The sequence below is a fragment of the Hippopotamus amphibius genome, chromosome 6 (genome assembly GCF_030028045.1).
Source record: "Hippopotamus amphibius kiboko isolate mHipAmp2 chromosome 6, mHipAmp2.hap2, whole genome shotgun sequence".
Classification (NCBI taxonomy): Eukaryota; Metazoa; Chordata; class Mammalia; order Artiodactyla; family Hippopotamidae; genus Hippopotamus; species Hippopotamus amphibius.
Genome location: NC_080191.1, coordinates 72,745,243 through 72,756,193, shown reverse-complemented (window position 1 = coordinate 72,756,193; position 10,951 = coordinate 72,745,243).

Sequence of the window (10,951 nt, the reverse complement as noted above, 5' to 3'; positions counted from 1 at the left end):
ACTGTGGCAATTAAAATAGAGAGTATCTCTGAAGTACCTAAGGCATCTTAGGTGCCAAGTAAATAAATTTATTATTATTGATTAATTCTGTTGTCTTTTTTATCAGATCAATGATGTTGAACTCTGCTTCAACATTTGTGCTTTATTTATCCACTTCCAATTGGAAGATTTTTTGTTTCAGATTACAAAGAAAACAATGGGAACCCTCCCGCACTTTTGGTGGGAATGTAAATTGGTACAGCCACTATGGAAAACAGTACAGAGGTCTGTTAAAAAGCTAAAAGTAGAACTACCATATGACCCAACAATCCCACTACTGGGCATATACCAAGAGAAAACCATAATCCAAAAAGAAACATGTACCGTAATGTTCACTGCAGGACTATTTGCAATAGCCAGAACATGGAAGCAACCTAAATGCCCATCAACAGATGAATGGATAAAGAAGATGTGGCACATATATACAATGAAATATTACTCAGCCATAAAAAGGAGTGAAATTGAATTATTTGTAGTGAGGTGGATGGACCTAGAGTCTGTTGTACAGAGTGATGTAAGCCGGAAAGAGAAAAACAAATAGCATATGCTAATGCATCTTTATGGAACCTAAAAAAGTGGTACTGATGAATCCAGTGGCAGGGCAAGAATAAAGACGCAGATGGAGAGAACAGGCTTGAGGACACGGCGGAGGTGGGGGGAGGCATGGTGTGGCAGGAAGGGGAAGCTGGGACAAAGTGAGAGAGTAGCATTTATATATATATATATATATATATACTACCAAATGTGAAATAGATGGCTAGTGGGACGCTGCTGCATAACACAGGGAGATGAACTTGATGATGGGTGATGACCGAGAGGGGTGGGATAGGGAAGGTGGGAGGGAGGCTCGAGAGGGAGACGATATGGGGACGTATGTATAAATACAGCTGATTCACTTTGTTGTAAAGCAGAAACTGGCACAACAGTGCAAAGCAATTAGAGTCCCATTAAGAAAAACAACAGCAACGAGGAACTCAACTTAGGACCAAGAAACAAGGACTGGGGACTTGGCAATGGTGGGGTAGACTTTGGACTTTGTGTTTGAGTTGGGAGATGGGGGTTGAACTGTAAAGATTCTGAGTGAGGGAGCAGAGCCATCAGAGTGGAGAACAGTAGAGGTCCAGAAAGGATGACGCTAGCGTGGGGCTAGAAGAGGAAGAAAAGTAACATGGAGAAAAGTCTGCTTCAAGCGTTCTCCGGGGGGCCAGAGAAAACTATCTTAGACTTTGGGAACAGTTTTGTTGATGTGTTGATAGCTAAGGTTAGAGTGGTGTTGCCTTCTGAAAATCCCAAGTGTGTAGAGAATGAGCTCTTCCTGAATATCTCAGCTTCAGCTTAACTTCTTCCTCCCTAACCTGTGTGTGTGTGTCTGTGTGTGTATCTGTGTGTGTGTGTCTGTGTGTGTGTGATGTTTGTTTGTTGGCTGTGTGGAGTTGATTGTGTCCTATGAGGGAGATCTGACAGGACAGAAGAAACAGTGCGGCAGGGGGCGGATGACCACCACAATACTTTTATTTGTTTTGTGCCCAGCAGTCGCCAGAGTCCAGCACACTTGATGGATGGGGAGAGCGCATGGGCAGAGGTGGCTGTAACGCAGTGTTCTCAGAATCTGGCACCGTCCCCACCTGGTGACAGAAGTTTGGAATTGGGTAAAAATTCTAGCCCATCAGGATAAGACGGTCACTGAAAGCCATCTAGAACCTGAAAATTCAAAATAAGCAATGAGAGGAAGCATCAGACAAGGACATTTTCACTTCAGCAAACGAGCAATAAAAATACCAATTTCCCAAACAAGTAAATTAGGTGGCAATATTACTAGTTAACATTTCCTCATATGTTTCGATAAATACATTTCTGAATTTTTTATTGTTCTGTCCATTTGATAGGCTCATAGGTTTGGGGTAGCTTGCAAAAAGTCGCCATCTGGTCAGGGACCAAGCTTGGATTAGAGCTGGGTCTAACCGGCACTAGAGAACGAACTTTCAACCACTCAGCTATGCCTCCTTAAAAGATAACTCACCATAGTAGTCCTTACACACACACACACACACACACACACACCCCAATTAGGAGTTAATAACTGAAATATGATCAAAACCTGTATTTTAAAGATCATACCTGAGTTTGGAATTAACATAAACACAGCACTATATTTAAAATAGTAACCAACAAGGACCTACTATATAGCACAAGGAACTCTACTCAATATTCTGTAATAACCTAAATGGGAAAGGAATTTGAAAAACAATAGATATATGTGTATGTGTAATTAAATCACTTTGCTGTATACCTGAAACTAACACAACACTGTAAATCAACTATACTCCTGTGTAAAATAAAAATTAAAAAATAATAAAGACACTGCCCCATCCAAAAAAATAATAAATGAAGATCCTATCTGCTGTGTAGGACAAATGCCACACTTTCCACAGTGTACTTTTTTATTGGAATATGTGGATAAAGAACTAACTTTACCTAGTCACTCATACGAGTAATCTTTTTGGAAGAGCAACAACTCTCTAGTCAGGTTTCTCTGATGCTAAAATTTATTTGAGCAACTCAGGTCCTAGTGACTTTCTGTGGCGGGGGATAAGCTAAAACCCTTCTGGATGGCTTCACTGCTGGGAATGCCCTTCTCAGGCAAACACCGCATGTCAAGTTAGATATCCAGGGAGCAGATAATACTTGCAAAATGTGAAGAGCTCTTGGCTTGTGAGAGGGAGAGTATAGGACCCCTCCGACTGTCATTGGTACAAAGTGTTAGAGGAAGCGGTGCATATCACAGGGGAGCTGGAAGGGTGAAAAAAAAGGGGGGATTTTTATCATCTATTAATAGCCTTACTTTTTTATTTTTATTTTTTAATAGTCTCTTTTCGAAGTCTGTCTTAGTAAAGCAAAGTGTTTTCTTCTTTGCTTAAAATTAGAAAACTGGAGGCTCAGAGCACATGTGTGTTCCAGATCCTTCTTAAATATACTAAATCTGCAGATGTCTGTCTCCTCAGTTAGTACAGGAAGGGCTGGGCAGTTGGGAGGAAAGGGCAGCCGTCGACAGCACAGAACACTTTTGGGTCCTGACAGTCACCGAAGACAGAGGACCGGACAGGAGTCAGGACTACAGCCAGGGTGTGTGCCGCTGGGGTGCAGGGTGCCACCCGCCTCGCCCTCTTAAGCCTCTGGACACGGCCTGGATTCTGTGACCCGGGGGCAAGAACCACGGACAGGGCAGCAAGGAGCCTGTTCTCAGTCTTAGATGGAGCCCAGGGCTGAAGGGGTGCAACGCTACAAGGACCACCCTTGTATCTTCAGAGAATTCCAGCTGACGGCTGGGGGTCTGTGGGCAGGGACTCCGGAGCAGGATTGCATATGGTTTTACAGAAGCTCTCCTCAAACTCTACCCCCCAAGTGAGAGAGGCAAGCCACAAATATTACAGATTCTTTAAAACCTTAATATTTGCCCCTCTTCTATGGTAATTAATAGAATATGTCATCAGTTTCATTTAGATGAGAAAAATCTGAAAGCATTGTTTGCTCTGGTTGCATATTAATACCTCACTTTCCCGTATCGCATATGGTGAGTGTGGGTGTGTGTGGGTGCTCATGTATGTATGTAAAAGCAGACACATACAAATAGAAATATATGTTCTCATTTTATCCCCGTAACTTTATGAAATAATAATATTCATATAGACATATGTACCTATTTATGTATGCATTAGCTTTATAAAATAGCACACCTATTTTATTAAAGAGAAAACTGGGACTTGGAGAAATTGACTGACAAGCCTGAACTATTGGCACCCAAGAGAGGCACAGCCTGGATGAGAGCACAGGGCTTCTGACTGAGTCCCAGGCCCTTTGGGCCCCTGCCCCCAATTTCAACTCAGTGTCAAGCCCACTGATGGCCCGCTCCAGGCACGCTTGAGTCAGGACTGTCCTGGGATGTTAAGCCACCTGACACAAGTCATCAAAATAAGAAAGTCAGAGTGCCAGCACAACACAGGCAGAAGCACGCCCCATGCACGGGGTCCGATTTCACTGAACTTGACTTCATTTTTTTTTTTAGCTCTTTATTGGAATATAATTGCTTTACACTTCTGTACCAGCTTTTGAGGTACACCAAAGTGAATCAGCTGTATTTATATATATATCCCCATATTCCCTCCCTCCCGCGACTCCCTCCCACCCTCCCTGTCCTGGCCCTCTAAGGCATCACCCATCATCGAGTTGCTATCCCTTTGTTATACAGCAACTTCCCACTAGCTGTCTATTTTACAGTTGGTAGTGTATATATGTCTATGCTACTCTCTCACGTCATCCGAGCTTCCCCTTCGCCACCTGCTCCCCCAACCCCATGTCCCCCAGTCCATTCTCTGCATCAGCATCCTTATTCTTGCCCTGTCACTGGGTTCATCAGTACCATTTGTTTTTGTTTTTTTTTAGATTCCGTATATATGAGTTAGCATACAGTATTTGTTTTTCTCTTTCTGGCTTACTTCACTCTGTATGAGAGACTCTAGGTCTATCCACCTCATTACACATAGCTCCATTTCATTCCTTTTTATGGCTGAGTAATATTCCATTGTATATATGTGCCACATTTTCTTTATCCACTCATCTGTTCATCTGTTGATGGGCATTTAGGTTGCTTCCATATCCTGCCTATTGTAAATAGTGCTGCAATGAACATTATGGTACATGTTTCTTCTTGGACTACGGTTTTCTCTGGGTATATGCCCAGGAGTGGGATTATTGGATCATATGGTAGTTCTATTTTTCTTGACCTCATTTTTGCAAGGACTGGGGTTAGGCTTTCATTGGCCGACCTTCCACAGTGGGGAGTTTAGTCGCCTTTTCAACACACAGGAGGCCCTGTAGTATGGAGGAGAGAGGGGGGTGGTTTGCAGCTGCATTGGCCTGGGGCGGAATCCTGCCTCTAGCACTTAGGGGACACTGTGTGTCCTCTGAAAATTACTTTGTGAACTTGGCTTCCTAATCTGTGAAGTGAGGATGACTGTACCTTTCAGAGTTGCAGTTCAGTGCTTGGTGTGGTGGCAGGTGACTCACTGGATCTGTTATCATGGCTCCCAGAGGCACAAGTGGTCCAAGCAGTGGAGGGTGGGGTCCTGCACAGCCATTGCCTAAGGGTCCCAATGGCCAATTTTTAGGGACCAGAATGTCAAGGATCTGTGTGTTTCTTCTCTCTCCTCACCTAGGAAGCCTCTGTCTGGCTCTATCTTTCCCTTTTGCTGATTGGATCACTGGGGAGATACAATTGTCTGGAGGCTCTGAAGAGGTTTGCAGAGCTTCCCTCCTGCTCTGGGGCTCCTGGCAGTGGCCTCTAGAACTGTGTTCTCTAAAATGTGTACTTCAGCTGTGCGTGCATTCTGGGAACCCACGGCTGTCCTGGGATGACTTGGGCAGTGGCTTATGTACGTCACAGACCGGTGTCGCTGCAGTAGAAACAGGATTTCCAGTCACCCATCGCTTCTTGGGACTCACCCTGGGGGACCAGCTTTGACATCGTCCTGGTGTACTGTGGTTGGCTGACAGCAGAGGGCACCTCTTGCCTGTGCCAGGAATGTTAAGGGAGCACTCCCCCCCACCCCGCTCCCATCCCCCCTCCCCCTGCTCCCCCCCCCCCCCCCCCCCGCTCCCACTCCTACCCTCGCAGAGAGAAGAGAAAGAACCCATCCCCCATGGTGGCCACACTCACTGCTGCGCCCTCCACTTCTCTTGCTTCAAAACACGGCATGTGTTTCACGCGCATTTGTTCCTGACTCCACCACCTCCCGTGTCTGCTGGGACAGCCCGTTGGTCTTTCATGACTTCTGAGTGAAGAGGGAGCTTTTGGGCTCGGAGGGGCTGGCTTCCCCAGAAAGCCTGGGGACAGCCTGCAGTCACTCCTCCAGGCCTTTGTTGAGAGAGGCCTTCCAGTCATGTGCGGAACATTGGTTTATTAAATCTGATGAGTTCTATATTTCTGCCACATGTCACAGATCACCCACGTTGCCTGAGACCTGCCAGAGCCCGGCTGCTGTTACCCTGACATGAAGCCAGATTTTTTAAGTGGGTGGGGGTAATTCCAGTTTGGTGCAATAAATTATATGGTTCTGCCTGATTTGCTGTGCTCTGGGCTGGGAGCAGTGATGATGGTGCATATCTTGCAGGGTGTGTGTCTGGGGGTGGTGGAGCCGGGGTGAGTGGTGGTGGGGGAGGGAATTAGAATTTTCTATAGTAAGTGGGTTGAAGAATAGATACAAACATAGCCCCTGGCCTTTCTTGTCTATCCTCTTTCCCAACTCAGCTTCTCCTTTCTGTTTTTATGCTTTCAAAATTTGGGACTGGCTTTCTAAAAGTCCAGGAAGAAATTTGGGGACTCAAGTTACCCATGAAAGGTGACAGAGTTCCTTGTGTTCCCATATACTTCTCTGTCATAGGAGGAAACTCTGGGGATTTACAGCACCAAGAAATACGCCCTTTAGAAATTCTTTTTTTTTTTTTTTTTCCTGTTAGGAGGCTGTTCAGCTTTTTTTTTTTTTTTTTTAAGATTGATTGATTAATTGATTGCTATTTTTGGCTGCGTTGGGTCTTTGTTGCTGCTTGCAGCTTTCTCTGCTTGGGGTAAGCGGGGGCCACTCCTTCTTATGGTGTGTGAGCTCCTGATTCCCATGGCTTCTCTTGTTGCAGAGCATGGGCTCTAGGTGCTCAGGCTTTAGTAGTTGCAGCACGTGGGCTCAGGAGTTGTGGCACACGGGCTTAGTTGCTCTGCGGCATGTGGGATCTTCCCGGACCAGGGCTCAGACACGGGTCCCCTGCATTGGCAGATTCTTAAGCGCTGTGCCACCAGGCCAGCCCTGGCTGTTGGGCTTTGAAGGAGGATTCTGGAAGGGCAATGACCATTGGTTCTCACACACATTTAAGTGTGGCTAGTTTTCTGGGAAGATGAGCATGGAACCACATTGTTAAGAAAATAAGGTTTAAACCTTATCTTTCTCTTAATTAAATGGGAGATTAAAATCATCTGGACTTTAGGAGCAGGGGACTAGAATGTAAAGCACGTTATGGGAGAGTCCAGAGAGGATAAAGTAAAAAATATACATTAAAAACATTTTTTTATTGGAGTATAGCTGCTTTACAATGTTGTGTTACTTTCTACTTTACAGCAAAGTAAATCAGCTATATGTATACCTATATCCCCTCTTTTTTGGATTTCCCTCCAATTTAGGTCACAGAGCATTGAGTAAAAATCTTTTAAATTTTGACTCTGTGCCAGTTCCTAAGTTCTTTTAAGACTCGCTTTGTTAATCTGTAAAAATGGGAATAAAATCATGAGGTTAGGTGAGAAAATATGGGTGAATTCTACTGTGACATCAAGAAAGCTTAATAAAGGTTAATTTTTTTTTTTACTTTTGACACAGTTCTGAGGGGTGGATTCAGGCTGTTGTCAGGAAACATTTGTCTTCTGTGACTTTTTCTTTGAAGGGGCAGGGTTGAGCAGACCCACCAGTGCGATTTTCTTGGCCTTACAGGTCAGAAGAAAGGCCTACAGACTTAAAAAGGACTTTTGCAGAGAAACTAGGAATCACATTTTGAAGACACTTTGTATTTATAAATGTGCCCTTCATTTATTTCCAAAACAGATAGATTTAAAGAAGCTCAAGATTGTATTCCTTATTCAGGGTCACTGTATGTAATTAATTCCAGGTTTGCAACCTTATGAATAAAATTTTAAGAAATTTTAGTGAGATCATCCAAAAAATTCCTAAGTGAATAAAACACCTTCTCCCCTCCCCAAATTCAGAAAATTCTAAGATATATATTTTGTAAAAATATGTTTCAAAAATCGCACTTTTGGAAAATTATAGCTGACCAGAGTGGTGAAAACTTCTTTCTCATTATAACATTTATTATTAGCACTTGTGTCCACATGGGATTGAGCTGAGTTGGAGGTGGCTGCATTGGAATGGTGGAAGGCACCTAGGGCTTTCTCCTCCACATCATGTGATTTATTGCAGATTTGGTCTCTGGTGAGAATCACTGCTATCCAAGTAAAAAAGAATCACCTTGCTTCACTGATCTCTTTGTTTTGTTCTAGAGGGTAAGCTCTCTGATTGCTGGATAGCACCTAAACACCTATTTTAGGTTAAAAAAAAAATAACATTTTTGCCTCTTATAACCTTGCGGATAAAAAGCCTAAGCAAATTTTTAAAAAGCTGCTAGATTGAAAGAAAAGATTTAGAATCCTTTGGCAATCAAAGGATTGAGATGGGAAGACTGGTTCATGACTGCAAGAGGCTGCCCTGTTAGAGAATCCTCTCTTGTGCTTATAACCATCACCCTGCTCACTCTGGGCTTCCCAGCTGTTGCCCCACCCCCAATCCTTTACTCTTCTTAATCCAGGTACCAGCAAGCACTCTGTTTCTTCATGTTCTCTTCCTGGGCATGGCCATTCTCCATCACTCGATCTTCCCAAGATATGTTATTACAGGAAATTAGCTAATAATAATGTTGATGTCTGTTTCAGCTCTATCTTCAGATTCCCTGAATATGTAAATATTCACTTTTCCCACTGAAACTTTTCACAGTAATATCTTCTCTGTTCGACCTGCCAAAATGCATACCTTATTAAAGGAACTTATTCATTTAAAATCTCTTGGGATAAATTGGGAGATTGGGATTGACATGTACACACTACTATATATAAAATAGATAACTAATAAGAACCTGCTGTATAGGATTTCCCTGGTGGCGCAGTGGTTACAAATCCGCCTGCTAACATAGGGGACACAGGTTTGAGCCCTGGTCCGGGAAGATCCCACATGCCGTGGAGCAACTAAGCCTGTGCACCACAACTACTGAGCCTGTGCTCTAAAGCCCATGAGCCACAACTACTGAGCATGTGTGCCACAACTACTGAAGTCTGCTTAGAGCCTGTGCTTCACATAAGAAAAGCCACTTCAATGAGAAGCCCGTGCCCCACAAGGAAGAATAGCCCCTGCTTGCCACAACTAGAGAAAGCCCGAGCACAGCAATGAAGACCCAATGCAGCCAATAAATAAATAAATTTTTTAAAAAAAGAACCTGCTGTATAGCACAGGGAACTCTACTCAGTACTCTGTAATGGCCGATATGGGAAACGAATCTAAAAAAAGAGTGGATGTATGTACATGTATAACTGATTCACTTTGCTGTACACCTGAAACTAACACAGTATAACTATACACTAAACTAACAGAAATCAACTATACTCCAATAAACATTTAAAAAAATAAAAAAATCTATTAAATAATAGATTTTGCTCTGTGGAATCTCATAGAATTTGCTAAATCTTTCTTGAAGCACTTTACTGTAGAATGCCATGTATATATCTACTTGAATTTCTCCAAACTACACCATTTGTAGAACAAACAGATAATTTTTCTAAATATTTCAGAGACTGAATGGGTGCTAAAAATAAAGAATCCTTTTCAAGGTAAGAAAGAAGATTAGGCAGGCTTTGAAGATAATTGAAAGACCCTACAGTCATCAAAATGAACTGGAATGTTTTAAGAGCTCACTGCTTGTTCTCAAAGCCACAGGACCTAGATTATTTAATTCCTTGGACTCTAAAACTATGTCTTTTACACTTTTCTATTCTCTACATCATTAAAACTTGATACTCGTTGAGTTCTCTTCTTGTGCTAGAAGACATTATATATTCCAGGCAGGACTTGAAACGGACAAAAAGAGGCATGGAACCTCATCTGCTCTGACCACCTCTCTGCTCGATTTTAAAGAATTTTTTGCTTTATCTTTGAACTGGATCAGCACTGAAGGCAGAAAGGAGAAGGGTGTAGGGGGCCTCAGAGAGGTTGGCACCATCTCTGGTAGAATTCAGGGTGTAATTATAACTATATTTTAACTATATTTTGTCCTCTATGTATAATTTTGGACAATGTGTACTTATTTCCAACACCCATCAAAAACCTTCCGGGTTCTTACTGACTCCCTTGATTCATTCCATACACACTTGCCGAGCATCTCAATGTTCACAGCACTGGTTTAGCCAGAAGGGGAAGCAAATTCATAGAAAATAGCACCCCCCCCCCGCCCCCATCCCCACCAATTTGTTCACAGTTGCAATTAGGGAGAAAATACATAGAACACAATATATTAAGTAACAATGAACCGATGAAAGAACAAACAAAGATTAAATACAATGAGTGCCACATCAGTGCATTTTCAAGGGGCTCCACGGGAGGAGAGAGCACAAATGTGGAGGTGGCAATTGGTGGAGCAGAGACAGTTTTATGTGCTAGTCATTCTCACACACACAAACCCACCAACCCATTTTCTGCTCTGCTCTGAGTCTTGGAGGCTGACGTCCATGGACTGCATCACCAGCTCCCTTGCCCCCTGTCTTCCTCTTGGTTCAACCAATGGGAGGCTCGCTAACAGCAGGCAAGGGTCGAGGCTGGTGTAGTTCTCCCTCTGATCCCTGCTTGGCTGTGACTTTGGCAGCAGCTGCACCATCCTCCCCACCTTTGGCCATAGCTCTTGTCAGGCAGCCCTTCTTCCAGGTAACCTGTTCTCTCCTCTTGCTGCGCAGGTGGAGGGGGTGACAGATCTCTCTTGCTGTGATTCTCAAAAGCTGACCACAACTCGGTAGAGTCCCTTCATTTGCTAAGGCTTTTGAGTGCCACTGTCCTGCTTCCTGCTGGGACTTTGACTGACACCAGAGGTTTTCCAGGTGCAGAAAACAGAATGAATGGAGACCAAGAGCAGAAACAAGGTTGGGAAAACCCAGTCAGAGCAGAGGAATGGGTTAAGTGAGAGGATGTACCACACAAGGTAAGTTTGGAGAAGGTGGTAGAGGCCAGGTAGGGGAAGACATCAAATACCAAGATGTTGGAGTCCTGTGAAAAGGAGAAGT